General features: G+C 36.1%; 1 protein-coding gene and 1 non-coding gene across 5 annotated transcripts in view; both read right to left on the bottom strand.

Moving 5' to 3' along the window:
- PTPRD (protein tyrosine phosphatase receptor type D) overlaps positions 1–17,663 on the bottom strand; it is a 1,875,536-nt gene that overhangs the window by 1,314,972 nt on the left and 542,901 nt on the right. The gene's annotated exons all lie outside the window — the stretch shown is intronic.
- On the bottom strand, positions 10,990–11,062 carry TRNAT-GGU (transfer RNA threonine (anticodon GGU)). The gene has a single exon. It is a non-coding gene; the product is annotated as a tRNA-Thr (tRNA).

Here is a 17,663-nt window from a genome sequence, read left to right as displayed (position 1 = left end):
AGGGTATGGTACAAATTCACGAGCCACCTGCCCTGACTGGTGAAGACAATGTGCTGGGAATTAGGGGATTATCAAGATGAGGTAAAGGCAAATTAGGTTAAATCTGATTGTCAGAAAAAAATAAACTGGGTGCTATAGGCAATAGAAGTTCTTATAACTCTAAACATAGGTGAGAAACATCAGGTAATGCTTTAGGACACAGGACAGAAAAATGAAGAATGGATACGAGGCAAATGCCTGGAATTCAGTGGAGGCAAGGAAACAAAGTAATCCAGCCATGGCAAAGGGGGAGAGTGCTGGACTCAAGCAGAAAGGACGAGGGGGAGAGTGCTGGACTCAAGCAGAAAGGACGAGGTGGAGATAGGTGTGAGGATCTTTTCAAAGTACAACCAATCTCACGGTGTACTTACATAATATGTTCTAAAATAAGAAAACAAGAGCAAAAAGGAGGATGCAAGGTTTTCAGCCATGGAGATGATGAGAAGGGCACTTTAAATGATCCTGAAATAGAACTTTTGGAGCAATCGAGAGCTATACCTTCACGTTACACTCATGCACCATTTTCTTTTCGTTTTCTGTAGACTATGCTGCATAGATAATCGTTACTTTTATCTTTTACAGAATGATTTGAATCTATTGCGTATATAAGCAGTATGTTAATGGTTTGAAGCTTTTCATTTCTCTCATCTTCTGTTATATGATGGTGGTTACATTGCTCGTGTTAACTAAAAGCTTAATAAAGGAATTAAGTCACAGACATTTCTCTGACAGATCTAGGTCAAATCTTACAGAAAATAATTTTGCAGGGAACTTCCTTGTGATGTTTCAACTCACATATCTTGCAGTCAGCACTTTTCAAAGCCCAGGGAGTATTTTATTTAGACAATTCACAGGCAAGGGGAAAACAGTATTTTTAATTAAACTGGAACCTATCTTTAAAGAGAATACGTGGATGAATTTCCTTATTATATACCAGTACCAGTTTCTAGTTTCTTCTCTTGCAAATATCTGGAAAGGAATCTCCTATTTTATAAGAAAAATTATTTCTGATGTAGTACTTTCACACCCTAGACTTCAACTTTTCTTTCTTATTCTGGAGGAGGGAGTGAGTCTAATGATTTTTTTATTGCTGATTCACATATTTTGTTCATCAAGAAATAAATGAAGCAGCACATTTCTACCTGAAATGGCTTATTTGTCAATTGTGTGCTTAGTGTGTATTTTCTCCCCTCCTGTATTATGTTGCTATGGATGAGTAACATGCTGATGAAAGAGATTTTAAGTTGGGTTTTTAATTTGAAGCATTTTTTTTAATGCTTTTCTGACTAATTTAACCACCAGCATTTCTGGGGGCTGAGAAGTAGTATTGGAAAGGTTTTTAAAATGCTTTCCTGTCTCTAAAAATGTCAGTTTATTAAAAATCACAACAATTAGAAAAAGCAGTGCAATATCAAGTTAAATAAAGGTCATGGCCTCTCCACTCCAAATGCATTATTGTTTAATATATTAAGGATATTGGTTTAACAAAAGGCACTAGTTTACACACCACTGTAAAATGTCATATAAAGTCCAAAGCAGTTTAAATGGTGTAAACACGTCCAAATGTAAAATCACATTTATAATTTTTCAGTTTGATATTGAGAGCCTCCTTATCTTCATAGTCTGTTTATAAATTAATTAATTAACAAATTGACTAAATTGGTTAAAACCTATAGAAATATAAACCTCGGGGACATCATCATTTCTAATTCTACACTGTCAGGGACATCCACTAATCACTAGACCTGACTCAACATTTGTCTTTGCCTGTATGTGCAATTATTTTTCTCCTAACATGTAGTTAGCTTTGTAATGTTTTTAACAGAAAAGTAATGCCTAAATATAATTTTCAGAGAATACAAAAAGCATGAATAAAAATGACAAAAATCATTTTATAAGCTAGAGAAAAGTTCTAACACCTTGGTATCTCTATTTTAAAGTAAGTAGAAATAAGAGCAAAAATGAACAAATGGGACCTAAATAAACTTATAAGCTTTTGCACAGCAAAGGAAGCCATAAACAAAACAAAACAAAAAACCTAGAAAATGGGAGAAAGTATTTGCAAATGATGTGACTAGCAAAGGCTTAATTTCCAGAATATGTAAACAACTCATACAACTTAATAACAAAAACAACCAAACAACCCAATCCAAAAATGGGCAGAAGACCTAAATAAGCAATTCTCCAATGAAAACATACAAGTGGCCAACAGGCACATGAAAAAATGCTTAATATCACTAATTATCAGAGAAATGCAAATCAAAACTACAATGAGGTATCACCTCAACCAGTCAGAATGCCCATCACTCAAAAGTCCACAAATAATGAATTCTGGAGAGGGTGTGGAGAAAAGGGAATTCTCCTACATTCTTGGTGAGAATGTAGTTTGGTGGAGCCATTATGGAAAACAACATGGAAATTATTCAAAAGACTAAAAATACTTATCATATGATCCAGCAATCCCACTCCTGGGCATATATCCAGAGGGAACTTTAATCAAAAAGACACATGAACCCCCATGTTCATAGCAGCACTAGATACGATAGCCAAGACATGGAAGCAACCTAAATGTCCATCAGCAGATGACTGGATAAAGAAGTTGTGGTATATTTATACAATGGAATACTACTCAGCCAAAAAAAAGATATAATAATGCCATTTGCAGCAACATGGATGAAACTGGAGAATGTCATTCAAAGTGAAGTAAGCCAGACAGAAAGAAAAATACCACAGTATATCACTCATATGTGGAGGGGAGGGGAGAGGAGGGAAGGGAAGGGAAGGAAAAGGACACTATAAACTCACCTACAAAACAGAAACAGACTCGCACACATAGTAAACAATCATATGGTTAACAGGGAAAGAGGGTGGGAAGGGATAAATTTGGGAGTTTGAGATTTACAAATGTTAGCCACTATATATAAAAATAGATTTTAAAAGTTTTTCCTGTATAGCACAGGGAACTATGTTCAATATCTTATAATAACCTTTAATGGAAAAGAATATGAAAGCAAATATATGTATGTATATGCGTAACTGGGACTTCGTGCTGTACACCAGAAATTGACACATTACAATTGACTGTACTTCAATTAAAATAAAACAAAGTAAAAATAAATATTATGGTCCCTGCAGTCACAGTGCCTGTGTTCAGATCTTGACTGTTTTACTACTATCTAGGCAAGTGATTCTGTCTGTTTCTATCTCAGCTTCCGTATCTGTCAGTGATAGTGTCTTTCTCAGAGTGATCAGGATTAAATGTGTTATATATCAAACACTTAGAAGAGTTTCTAATATAGAACATAATGCTGATGAGCATTTTATTTTGTAGTATGAACCCACACATTTTTATAAATATTGGCATACTATATGAAATTTTTTTTCACTTAATGTAATTTGCTGGCATTTAAAACGTTTTCATCTTTCTCTTTATATATTTATGTGAAGATAATCTTTTAAAAATCTGCATAGTAATTTACAGTGAACATCTGTCTGTATGTCTATACATTTGTTCTGATGAGTCCTTTAAAATAAATTCCCAAATGAAAAACATACTAAGCTGAAAGATATGTATTTTTGAAGGATTTTTTGAAACCTGTGTCCTCCTCCCAACAGTACAGGAATCTGACCATTTATCCTCACTTCTACTAGCACAAGATATTGCCACCCTTTTCTATTTTAATACATTTAATATGCATTGCTTCATTTTCCATTTAATTACTTGTGTGACTAGGCATCATTTTGTGTGTTTATTATTATTGTCGTTTGTACATCTTTAGGTATGTCTGTCTTTTTCTCATTGTTTTCTATGAGGTCATTTTATATGCAGCATTTTCTGAAAATATAGGTTAAAATGATCTAATAGACAACAATTTCCTGAGTTTTAGTGTACATTAGTCTACTAATCTAGTGAGACTCTTAACTGTCTAGATGAAACTTGAAAAGCTGAGGTCTAGTGAGTTTAATGGCTCCAGTAGTGATTTCAATGCATTTTATTTAATTCAAGAAAGATTACACGATGAGTTTAAGTTGAGCAGTTTTTACTCCTGTGGAAATCATTTCCTTTGGAACCTACTTGCTTTTGGTTTGATTTTTCACTGCTGGTTCCCATTTCATTGCTGACTACCTGAATTTGCTGTTTGCTAACTCCTTTCTATGGACATTTCCTTCATCCATTTCCTGTCTCTGCTCCTGAGTATCCTTTATTTCAGTGTGATTCCTGTGAAATAGTCCCACCCTCTCCTCTAACCAGGTCTCCATATTCTCAGCTTTGTTTGGGAAGGTAATTAGACAGCCACAACTGTTATTATCCTGGTTAGGAGATTTCCAAGGCTACTCTAACCACTGGTCTGACCCAACACTATACTGAGATAGTTGTTACAGTTGAATACACAATCTTTCTCATTAAAATGCAGCCTCTGTATTTGAGTCTACCTAACTAGAAAGAGCATTTCCGAACTTTCTTGGACACAAAAGTATATAAAAATGAACATTGGCCACACAGTTAAAAAAAAAAAAAAAAAAGAAAAAAAAAAGAAAAAGAAAAGAAAAGACATTTAGAAAAACACACACATACAAACCTCAAGTCAGAATTGACTCCAACACTAAAGCAAACCCCAAGCAAATTAATACACAAGTAGTTACACTGCTAGAATAAAATGCAGCATAAAATTTTTAATTTCAATGAAATTAACATTCTGGAAAAAAATCCTACATTTATTTTGTTTTCTTAATAATTTGCATTTCACCAGACTAAGTATTGCTCTTATATTTCCATTTAGTTATAAACTTTCATATTGTTCAAAATGCCAAGTAACTGGGCTAAATAGCAGTGGGACACAGAGAAAAATTAATTGAACTCTGTTACTCTGTTTTTAAGTAACATTTCTAGGATAATAAATACAACAATATTAATAAATGAATCAATGTAGTAGTGTTCATAAACTAATCAGTTTCTCAAGATTTTGTATGGCATGACTGTTTAATAAAAGCACATTTAAAAGGTTAAATTTTCAGAAACAAATAAATCATTTTACTTGACATGCAACAGATCACCTGTTTCTTCTTGTCCTTTTTTTTTTGGAGCCAGCATATACTGCCATAATTTATATTTAATAAAAGATCTTTATGTTCTTTTGTGTATTTGAGAATATTGGGCAGGAGAAATAAGAAAAATGGTATAAATAATCTATAGTTTTGTGAATAGATCTGTAAAAGGTGGGCGAGAACTAAAAGAAAAAAAGCATCACCCACAAGTTCAGTCCATTCCCATCAAGTATATTTCCAAGTAAAATTGAAAGCTGATGAATACAAAGGACTTTCTCTCTTCTAATTTAAATTTGAGCAGGTCAGGCCCTCTGGAAAACCTGCCACTTAAATTGAAAAAACCAGGCACTTAATGGTTGTTCACCAACTTAAAATATGCATGCTAACCACAGTGTCTGAATAGGACATTTGTCCAAAATTGAGAGTCAACTCATTTATTATGAGGTAAAGATCTTCCTTGTCAAACATCAGCTTTGATTATGCTGTAAATTCTACCATTGCTCTGGGATTATCATAAACTGCATTGCATAAACTAATGCTCTTCTTGTCACATGAGTTAAAGCCTGAGATCACAGTAACACTTTCCAGTAGCAACATGCTTTGCCTATCAGTGTCTAGAAGTGATCTGATAATGAAGCTCCCTGAAAGACAGCTGGATACTACTGCATGTTAACACTGACCATCAGTGTTGTGCCCTGCAAGTGACCTTCCAGCTCCCTCTGCTGGTAAAGGGAAATAGGATGATGACAGGTATCATTCTTCCACTCAGGTAACTGGACTAATAATACGAGGCAAGAAGCCAATAATACCAGCTTTAGAATAAAATCACGTTCCCATAGACTTTCCTGACTTAAAGATTTTCTTTTTGTAAGCTCATGTGATTCAACATCACTCAAAATATGGCAACAATTTTTAAATCTTGCTGATGCCTTATCTTTCTCATAGCAGAGGATAAAGATGGTACAATTAATGTGAACTATAATTTCTTAAATTTTCATACTTTCTTTTTATCGTCTTTCCTTCCTTTCTTTTCTTTCCTCCCTTTAATAAATGTTATTCAGGACAAACACATTGGATAACATTCAGACTTGCTAAAATTTTTTTAAAATATAAATTGTTTTTAAGGTATGCTTCTTGCCTAATCTTTTGATACCACGTAAGCATGTGATCAATTAAAATGTTCAGATCATCAACAGAAGAGGAGACAATAGAGCTCCAATGAAAAATAACTCCAAATTTTTTCCCCACTGAGATCCTTAGATGAGCAACCATCCTGTTTCCACCCCTTCCCAATGCCTCTCCTCTCTGGGACAGGAGTCCTTTGAGCAAGGTAATACTCTTGACTTCCAGCATAGCCAGTGTATCTGCACCTCACTTAGACAGGAGGGCAGAACCGACCGGGCTTATTTCAGTGGGTTCCACATTCACAAGGCTGCAGGAAGCCTCCTTAAGGGAGGAGAGCAAGTGGGTGTGTTCCCAGCTTCTAGAAAGGGCAGGAAGGAGTTCTCATTGGATGGGGAGTGTACTAGGAAACCCCACCAGTTCCTTTACCATTTCTTGGAACTCAACTTCTGGAGGGAGAGAGTCTCAAGAGCGGCCCCTGGGAAGGGGGATCTGCATGTATTTCAAGTTGTGGCTGTTAGCTCTAGGACTCTCCTCTGGCTAAGGACTCAGCTTCTTACAATTGCAGCTGTCTTCTTTCTGAAAGACCAAATTTAACTAATGTAACCAGCAACTTGGGGACTGCCAAGTACGGCTTTGTCCCTGCCATTTAAGAGGAAGGAGTGTGTCAGGCAAGTTCAGGTGGATGAAGTACATGGGTGTGTACACGTGGGTGTGTGTGCACGTGAGTGTGTGTGGTGCTGGATACCATCTCTTCAGGCTGGAAATAAAACAAACTTATCAAAAAAAAACACTCCAAATGAAGTTCTTTTTTTTTAAAGTATAGTCAGTTTACAATGTTGTATCAATTTCTGGTGTACAGCATAAAGTTTCAGTCATATGTACACGTATGTATATTCCTTTTCATATTTATCATTATAAGTTACTACAAGATATTGAAGATAGTTCCCTGTGCTATACAGAAGCAATTTGTTTATCTATTTTTATATACAGTAGTTAGTATCTGCAAATCTCAAACTCCCAATTTATCCCTTCCCACCCCCTTTCTCCTGGGTAATCATAAGTTTGTGACACAAACTCATCTTTTCATAAAAAAAGAAAAGTTTGATCTGCATAGTATTTGGTTGTTAACATTGTTAGTTGTAGAGCAAAAATGAATACAAGTTTCCTTAAAGACTCTTCTAGTGAAGAGCAATTATGAATCTTACTCGGCATCATGTGTCCCAAAGTGAAAAAAAAAAACCTGATAAATCTTATATGCATTCCAAGGGGGGGAAAAGTTCTTTAAGATCAAAAAGGTTCAACAATAATTGTTTCAACAATTTCAACAGACTCAGAGCCTTTACCAAGGTAATGTGCACCATCAGTTTCTAGGAGGCATAAAGGGTAACCAGAAAACCCGCTCAGTCAAGTCACAAACCATTCTGTCCTTTTACCACAGAACACTTACTAACATTGCCCATAGCTTATGTTCTATGTCACAGGTTTTAAGAAACACTGTAACAACTTTTCTTTCATAGAATAAATTGTTTTGAAAAGTTGAGGTTTAGAATACCCAGAAGACCTCATTTATCTTATCACAGACTCACATGTATTGAAGAACACGTTACATAGGAAAAGCAGCAGCTATGTTCCTAAATTCAGGGGATTATTTTCAAATACTGCTTCACTTGCTCACTGCCTATTCTCTCATTTCTAATGTCAATCTACCCCTTTTAGTTGAAAGCAGCTGTATTTGTCCACTTTAACATGCTTTGATCAATACCCACTGACCACCAAGACGTGCTAGTATTATTAAGCATATTGAACATTTACTTCATATCCATCCTAAGAACCTTCCTCAACTCTGGTTTCACCATGAAATGTGGTAGAAATAGCAGGGTCTTTGGAACAGTGTTCTGTAACCTAATACTCATGTAACATCAGATGAGTTTACTTGTCTACTTCTCTGAGTGTTTTATCTATAAAACAGGGCTATCACTACACATATCAGAGAATTTCTATGAAGATTTAATGAGATAACATATGTGAAAAAGCATAGAATGGTGCTAGCGGTTAAATACAACTCTGTTCTTTTTGCCTCTTTCATGAACCTCTCAAAACCTGGCCACGCCTTGGACCTCATTGTTAAGAGGTTCTTCTGCGTGATGCTGAATCTCTCAAACCCTCTCCCGAAAGGCTCAGTTAACCCTGCTGCCTTTCTCGTGCCTGTGAGTCCTCATCTTCAACGTCACGGCAATCTTCCACACTGGAGTCCATCAGCCCACTCTGGTTTCACTTCTTTCTCGGCCCTGTCTGAACTCCACATCCAGTCCTGCCAAAGATGTATTTTCCAGTGTTCTGGATTCCTTCACTCCTTTTCCTGCCTGTCTTTCTTTGGAACATCCCCAAACTTGAATACAACACTACTTTATCTTTTAGCTAGTTCTCCTGGTTACAAGATACAGAGCAGGGTCTATGTGTTTCTACATATGAGTAGCTTTCCAGATATTCTCATTACTTTTATCTTACTCTCAAATGTGTGTTACATCAGTCATATCTGAAAATTAGAAATTAAACCAAAGACATCATAATTCATCCCCCTAGGGGCTGGCCAATATATCAACCTGGCTTTCCTAAAACTGGCTTGTTTTTCCCTATATTCTTTATGTTGATAGAAATACTGTCCCTTTTAAGAAAAGTATCCAGAGAAATGCATTCCTCTCAAAGGCTAGAATTAATTCAAACAGGTCAAGGTCACCATCAGCCACAACTGGAAAGTTGACCAAGCCTCCATTGCTGGTACTCTCTACTGTCAAGCCTGCCTGCCATTTTTCGTTTTGTAGGTTTGGTTTGAAAATAACATTCTTTCACAGAAGTTGAGCATTTCCAAAGGCCCTATGCCTCAAATTGCAACAGATGCCACCAGATGGCACCATGGGACTGGATACTTAGGTCAAAAGGTTAGACCACCCCAGTAGTGTCTCTGGAGAGGGGAGAGAGAAATCTAATTTGGATTCTTTCTATAAAAATGTAATTTTAATATACCACACATTTTTTCCCAATCCCTACTTCCACAAGATGTGATAAACAATTTTGAGAAACAACGTAAAGCTAAATACTTGATTTTCCATACCTTGATCATTTACAGTCACTAGTCAACCTTGTGTTTTCTGTTCTACTAAGACTATTCTCTTCCTGCATTGAATTGCTGCTTTGCAAAACCCAAGCCCTTACAAATGAACATCACATGGGCCTGCTCCCTCCATGGAAGCCCACTCTACAAAAGCTGTTCACCATTAGGAACAAGTTAATTAGCTTCCTCACAACTCCTAATTAACTTGCCAGTCCTTTTTATATCTTTCCACTCCAGATTCACCCTCTTCCAGGAGTGAGAACGTGTTCTCTCGCCTATCACTGTCTCGGCTTCCTGCTGCTGCAGCTTATTTCAGTTATGATACCAAGATCAAAAAAGCTAAAATAAAAGAACAATTAAAAGCATGGAAACAGTGCTCTGGATCTACGTCAAAGTCCCCACATGCCTTTTCTTTCAGTCAAAAATTCCATCTATACATTTCCTTTCTTCTAAAGTTGCCCATTTGTTATACAATCAATTTATACAGTTATTACTAAACATGATACTTAGCTAATTCAACAACCCTCCACTTACTGTACCTATGAAGCTCAGGGATGATGAATCAGAGAGTGGACTCTGGAATCCAACTGCCTGGGTTTAATCCTGGCTTTGCCATTATCAGTTAGGTGAGTTTGAATAGCTCATTTACTTTTTTCAGGCTTATTTCTTCTCCTTATTTATAGAAGGAAGTAACAGTATTATCTTAGGGGAGTTATGAGGTTTAGTTAGTATATAAGGCTTAGACAGTGCCTGACACAAAGTCACTAGTAATCATCCAGTGTTACCTGAGGACATTCTGTTATATTTAATCACATAAAGGGCCAATCTGGACTAAAATCAGATGGAGAACAATGTGCTCACAATGTAACAATTATAATTTTAAAAAGTGTGCCTTTGTACACATGTGCTTTATGTGCACAGATCATCTCTACAAGGATGTGTTTACATAGAAAACATGTTCACTACAGAGGGTAGAATTGAGGGAATGAAGGTACAATTTGAGATGAAAAAACACTTCCTTCTTTCCTTTTTCTTCCCCCCTGAATTATGCAGTTACTTTTAAAAATTTAAGAAAAAAAAGAATAGGATAGTATTTTTAAAACACAATTATAAAACGATTCTAAGACTTCAACTGTTGTCAGCCTAGAGTCTGTATCTCTCTCAGCCTGAAGGGGAATGGAGATGACGATAATCATGGGTTACAAAAGACTGGCCTATCAATCCAGTCCCTCTAGCACAAGCAACACTGGATGGGTGCTGCCAATTAGGTGGAAGGGAAGAGACTACACCAATGATGACGAACAGCAACATTAAGACTGTCAGGGCCATGCAAACATGAGAAGCAACTCATTTTGGGTTCCCTGCCTTGAAAAAAAATGCTCATTGGCAGTCAAGGTCGATCTTGCCTCATTTGATTCAGTAATCCCAGTCAGTCCAGTCTCTTCTTTGCTCTGTTTTGCAGATTCACAATCTTAGTGGAACAATACAATTTACTTTAGAATCTAAATCATTTCTAAATGTTTGAATACTTCCTTCTATATTCTAGGATTGAAAAGCATCCCTTAAGAAAAAATCAAGAGGAAAAATCTTATGGAATGATACATCATAGGCAATGATTAATGGTTTTGTTTTGGGGGGAGGTAATTAGGTTTACTTATTTTTTTTAATAGAGGTACTGGGGATTGAACCCAGAACCTTATGCACACCAAACATGCACTCTACCACTGAGCTATACCCTCCTCCCCCTAATTAATGTTTTTTTTTTTAATTGATTCAGTCCATCTAACTTTGTTAACTTTAAAAGATTAGGCATTTAGTAAGCCAAAGAGGGATGCAGTTTTGTTAGTATGAACTAGTAACTGGTAGAAATAAAGAGTTAAAGATACTTGGATTTATTGCACTGCTATTAAAAATCACTCTATGCACCCCAATGTTCATAGCAGCATTATTTACAATAGCCAAGGCATGGAAACAACCTAAATGTCCATCAACAGATGACTGGATAAAGAAGTTGTGGTCTATATACATAATGGAATACTACTCAGCCATAAAAAGTAATAAAATAATGCCATTTGCAGCAACATGGATGGATGGACCTGTAGATTGCCATTCTAAGTGAAGTAAGCCAGAAAGAGAAAGAAAAATACTGTATGGTATCACTTATATGTGGAATCTTAAAAAAAAAAAAAAAGACTAACTAATTTGCAAAGCAAAAACAGATTCACAGACATAGAAAACAAACTTGTGGTTACTGGCGAGGGAGTAGGGGAGGGATTAAATTGGGAGTTTGAGATTTGTTGATACTGATATATATAGAAGAGATAAACAAGTTCATGCTGTATAAAGCAGGGAACTATATTTGATATCTGTAGTAACTTATGGTGAAAAAGAATATGAAAACAAGTAATATGTATGTCCATGTATGACTGAAGCATTGTGCTGTACACCAGAAACTGACAACATTGTAAACTGACTACACTTCAATAAAAATCACTCTTAAAAATGCCATGTATCATTCTGAAATGTTAGTTCCAGGAATTCTTCCCTCAGTTTAATTTCTCTGAAAGCTCTTGGAATTTTAGAGTAAACACAGATTAAATAATTTTTTAAAAATTAAATGTAACTATATATAACTGATATTGAAAAGCAACCTATGTCTAGAGCTGGCAGAGGTGTGGGGAGAGGGACACAGATGGAGTTTTAGTGGGAGTGTAAACCAGCAGTTGCCTGGAGGGCAGTCTGACCAAGTCAGAGACACACAGACTGTGATCTAGCAATTCCACTTCTAATTCTTGCAATTTATCCTGAGCAAATAAAGGGATACATTAACAATAGTGTTTGTGAAACTTTCTTTGTTGTCTCCAATAAAGGAAAGTTAGAAACAACAAAAATATGTAAATAAGGGGGACTAAGGAAAAAAATTTCAATGAATTCATGCAACAGATTTTTTATAAATCCATGAAAAATAAATAAAAATAAATTTTATATCCTCTAGTAGACATCATCCATAAAATGGGACTAGTTAAACAATTAGCAAATCCATGCATGACTAAGTGTATTTCTGTTTGAAGATACCTTATTTAATATATTGTTAATTTACCAGTATTAAATAGTCAGACAAAAGTAATTCATGCCTGAATAAAGTTTATCTAACACATTTTCTCTACAACACAAACCTGAAATATCTTGCACCTAGGAACACTTGACAACACTTCAGCAGTACAACGGTGGGCTATTTAAAATAGTAACAATACCATAAAAATGCACAAAAATGCAAAAGTTTCACAAAAAACTAACACTATGTTGACCATGAAAAGGACACTTGGTTAAAAACATGAACGTCAAATGAGAAGGGAGAACACCTTGCTTCACCTTAGCTGGGAAGGTGCTGTCGGGAGGGGACGGCAGCTCAAAAAATTTTTTTTTTTTTTTTTTTTTTTAACTCTTCTGTCCATGTCTGAATGACCACCAAATTCCCTAAGCTGACTTTGGGCTTACCATGAAATTCCAGTGAGTAGGTAAATTCGCAAATGTGAAACGGATATCGACTATCTGTCTACACACACACACGCACAGTTGATCATTATGAATTTTTCAGTAATGGAATAGTTTAAAACAAATCCTATGATGCTAAAAATCATGCTTTAGCAGGTGGTTTTAACTCAGGTTCATGCTTGAACATACAACGTGACAGTAAGCTTTATCACGTGTCCCCAAATATAACGGCAATCATTTTTACATAAGGTCATTCACTGCTGTTTGCTATTATGTTCCATAAGGAATCAGAATCACTATAAAAATGCAAATTTTGTTTCCTTTCCATTATCTCAGAACAAAATGGACTTTGTCCCAACCCAAAATATTCTGGCAATATTCAAGCAGTGTCTCTCTAGTGAAATTCACATAAACTGTTGTGTTTGCTAAAATGTTTTTTTCAGATGCAAATAGCAAAGCTATTCTAATGAGCAAGCAGATTGTTATTTTAAGGAATGGACTGAAGAGTTGTAAGGGTGAAGCTGTGAGCCGTATGTCCCGGACTTTGCCGCTTAGTTTTGTTGTTTTTTCTTGGACAAGCAAGCTCCTCAAACTCGTTGGACCCTATTAATCTTCATTTAATACAGGAATAATAGTTTATATGTTAGAAATATATGCACAGTTAATATATCTAGAGTTCTTAAAAAAGCATCTGGCACACAGCTAGAACACAATAAATGCTACTATTTTTTGTTATTCCGTAACATACTCATCTTGTTGAGGAGGTAAAATCTTACATGGCAGCCTTTCATGGATTCATGTGAAACAACTGAAAACAGTTTAAAAAAAAAAAAAAGCTAAAATACAGAATTCGAATATTGTCATTAATTTGTATGAGTATGAATAGGCTTATTTAACTTCCAGCTATTTTTTTGTTCCTAATATCTCAGTACTTTGCTCCTCACACTGATCTTTTAGCACCTTTTTTCTTATTCTTCCATTCTCCTTAATTTCACTTACTCCATTCTCTTGTGATTCCAGTCTTGAAACTATTTCTCTTCCTTCTAAGTAGTTTCAGGCCTCTATCATCTTGACCCTCAACAACTTCTTCCAGTCAGTCTCATTGACCAGTGACTGATGGTGTTGCTGCCCAAGCTCCACCCCAGTCACCCTTCAGGTAGGCAAGCGCCTGCCCAGGAAAGAAGGCAGCATTCAACTCATGTACCATTTTCTGAGGAACTGCCTCCGCAGCCCCCTGACCACCTGCCTCAGTTTCCTATTGTTCAGACTGCCCTGGAGTCCTGCGTGTGCTGCAGACAATCATTCAAAGCAGGCACACTTCAGGGCTTCCAGTCTCGAAAGGCCCATTGATCTGTGCGACTCGTGTTTCATCACAAATGGGAAGTTTCTGCCTGAAACTGGCAGATGAAAATGCAAATTATACACTCTGGTAACACTGACTTTATTACTGCAAAACGATTTGCATTTTCAAAATTGGGAGTTCTTGCAAAGCCTTAAGGCAAAGAGTCCTGGGCTATTACTCAGACCCAGGTCCCAGCTGCAAGTAACGCAGTTGCAGGACCTGATGCTCATCATGTAACCTGTCTGAGCCTCAGTCTTCCTTACCGCAGCATTTGTAATACAGCCATGCCTATTTAAGCTCATGTCTTATTACGATTGCTGCCAGGTTGTGAAGTGCTGCATCCATTATAATGCTCAAAGTAAGAGTATTTCATAAATGCAGTAATAATCTGTTACATTCATAACATCTATACTCTTATCTGTCTTCATCCTCAGCAAGATCTCTAAGTTTCCATCAAAGATCCTTCAGGTTAAAATGAGTAAGACTGAACCCATAAGCAGTGATGTTTCCCATTTTCAGAAGGATTCTTAAATATATGTAAATGTTTAACCTTTAAATTGGTGACACATTTTTCAGTTTTTGTTTGCTTCTGCTACAATAGTATCTTTACTATTGTAAAGGGACACTGTCGTCATAAGCTATTAGAAAACAAAACAGTTTGTTTACATCAGCTTTTTGTGACATGTTTAATTTGTATACAGTTTTTCAACAGCCTGGTTTGTCTTCTTGACTACACAGGCTATGCTATAGCCATTTCAAGTTCAAAATTACTGCAAAAGAAGTAATTGATCCTCTATTTCAATATCCCTGCTGTTTCATGAGCTCTCTTACAATTCAGAGGAATCTATTTCTCACTGATGTTGAAAAACATAATAAGGTCGCAGCAGGGAGGCTTTAGCTTCATTAAAGAACATTATTATAAAAATAAAATGATCGAGGGCAAATTGTTTTTGTCCTTGCGGTACTGTTTCTGTGGATTCACATTAATCTGAGCGTTTAAAGCCACAATAAATTTGTAATCTTTTCTATCATTCATTTCACCATGGTAGCCCCTAGTGGTAGAAAGAGATGCCAATCGCTCACGTTCCAGGGGATTTCTTCCTCTGTTGAATAAAGAGGAATTAAACCTCCCCGGAAATGAGGGCTACAGCTTGTCAATAGCTAAATTTATTTCTGCTTTTAAAACATCACAGAGAATGCTGGTGTCCAGCAAATGTAGATACCGGCATTACTTAAAAAGTGATTGAGCAGAGAAATGAATTGAATTTTGACCCACTCAGGCTTCCATCTATCATGGGAGCCTATAACAGGGAAACAACAGAGAAGGCTTGAAGATAGAGAATCAGTGATTGCTCTATTAATCTAGTTTAACTGATACTAAAATCTGACAGAGCACATTACAAGCTGCAGGCAGTAAGGCTTATCAATTCATTACTACTTTCAAGGTTCTCCCTTGCTTTCTTTCTGCCTTCAGCTCCCGGCAAAGGACAGCCTTTTACAGTTCAATTTCTCAGTTTATTTTTGACTGCTTTTAATTATATTTGATGGCCTGCTTCAGCACCACTGAAGTTATTGCAGTTGCAAAGCACTTTGCTGTTATAATGATATAGCTCCCTTGATGTCTCTTCATTATTAACTGCTTTTCAAAAGTGCTGCTCTCAACTCTCATTTTATAAATATTTAAATAACTGAATTTCTATAATATAAGTATCTGTGCACCGAAGATACGGATTCTATTGCCTATTTAATAGGTTGCAAGTAGTAAAAGTAAAATTTTTGTTAAGTTTTATATTATAATACTAATTGGGGATGTTTTAGTAAATCATCTTGCAGCAAGTTCTGACAAAAATAGTGATGCCCCAAATAATCAATGACTTAAGAGTTTGACACTTTGCACATATGATTCTAGGAGAAACTATTTTATAAAATAAAATGAGTTTTTTTCATGGAGATGAATAAAATCCTGAAATTAACCTAGGTGTCTTAAACGTTATCATTCTTTGTTTTTAAGATGAAGAAGTATGCTAGAAGGGAAGATATTACACAAAAATATTACTGCTCAGCCAAAAAAAAAAAAATGTGGCAGGGAAATGAGGATAATAAAATTAAAAGATTTAATATTAAAAAAAAAACCTGATGATTTGACCTCAGGCATTAACCACTTCTCTCCAAAGCCCAGGCAAATGAGCAAAATAAGTTTTAAAAATTAACTTACAGGGGCTTAGAATAAAAGTGGAGAAACTAACAGACAAGAGATGACAATAATTTCAAGGGTGATGGCAGGTGACACTGTGTGTCAGGCACTGTTTTAACTCATTTAGTATCTGTAACATTGCTATCGCCATCTCAGTTTTACAAATGAGGTAACAGAGGTGCAGAAAGATGAAGCAACTTGCTGATCATCACACATTCACTAAGTGGTAAAGCTACAGTTCAAATCCATGCTGTCTGGCTTGAGAGTCATACTCCTAATCACTGTGCTCTATTTCAAACTGTGGAGGGTAGGAAGCAGATAATGAAATGATTATTTATCTTCTCAGTTTGAACTGAGAAGGTACTGCCTTGTATGCTCAGAATGTCGAGTGTACACAAGTCAGCTCATCACCCCCTGAAGCCACCAGCAACCTGGTATTCAGAAGAACTGAATGCTTTAGAAGGCAAGCATGAGGTGCAGTTCAACAAGAAAAAAAAATCATGAGATTGTCAGATGATTGCTTTTTCATCCCCCCCCAGACGGCAATTACTCACCCCCTATTCCTTATCATCTGCCCCAACCAGAAACCCTGTACTGTAAGTTTTTTCTTTGGAAAAAATAAATCTGGTACACATTAAACTTTACATAGAGCTATTATTTCAACCAGACATACTTAATCAAGGAAACTGGAACCCCCTTCCCCTGCTTGGTTTCTGGAACACCAGCAGTCAAATTCTGTTACCCCAGCTCCTACTCTAAAATCCCACTCTAACCTGTAAATGGCAAAGAAAAGGTCAATTATTTGAGCAAAACTGCAATATGACAGCAACCTATAGCTAAGACCTACAATAACCGATAACTGAGATAAAAAAAGAGCCAACACAGAAAGTTAAAGAACATACACCAGAAAAATTACTGTAATCAATGCTGAGCAGTATGTGCTATGATAATAAAACAAAAGCAGAATCCTCTAATAATCAACACAAAAATATTGGAAATTAAAAGAAATTTTAAAAACAGATGAACTAAAAATGAGATTTTTTTTTTTTTTTTTTTTTTAGCGGAGACCTTTCTTCTAAAAAATGACATTGTCCTAAAAGACAGACAAAATGTTTCAGGTTGACAGGGGCTGCAGAGAATGACAACTGCTAATTTTACGAGGCCATGAGACCAAGGTAGCTCTAATGCCATGAAGGTCTCTGTAAGCAAACCAAAATCTAAGCCTGTAAATACTTCAAAGTTTATAAAATCAAAACCGAAGGTAACCAAACAGCCAATACGGCTTTAAGTTACAGCCAGTCAATAGTTGC

The sequence above is a fragment of the Camelus bactrianus genome, chromosome 4 (assembly GCF_048773025.1).
Source record: "Camelus bactrianus isolate YW-2024 breed Bactrian camel chromosome 4, ASM4877302v1, whole genome shotgun sequence".
In the NCBI taxonomy this organism is placed as follows: Eukaryota; Metazoa; Chordata; class Mammalia; order Artiodactyla; family Camelidae; genus Camelus; species Camelus bactrianus.
The sequence above is the reverse complement of the archived record's forward strand: the minus strand, read 5'-3'. Positions and strand labels throughout refer to the sequence as shown.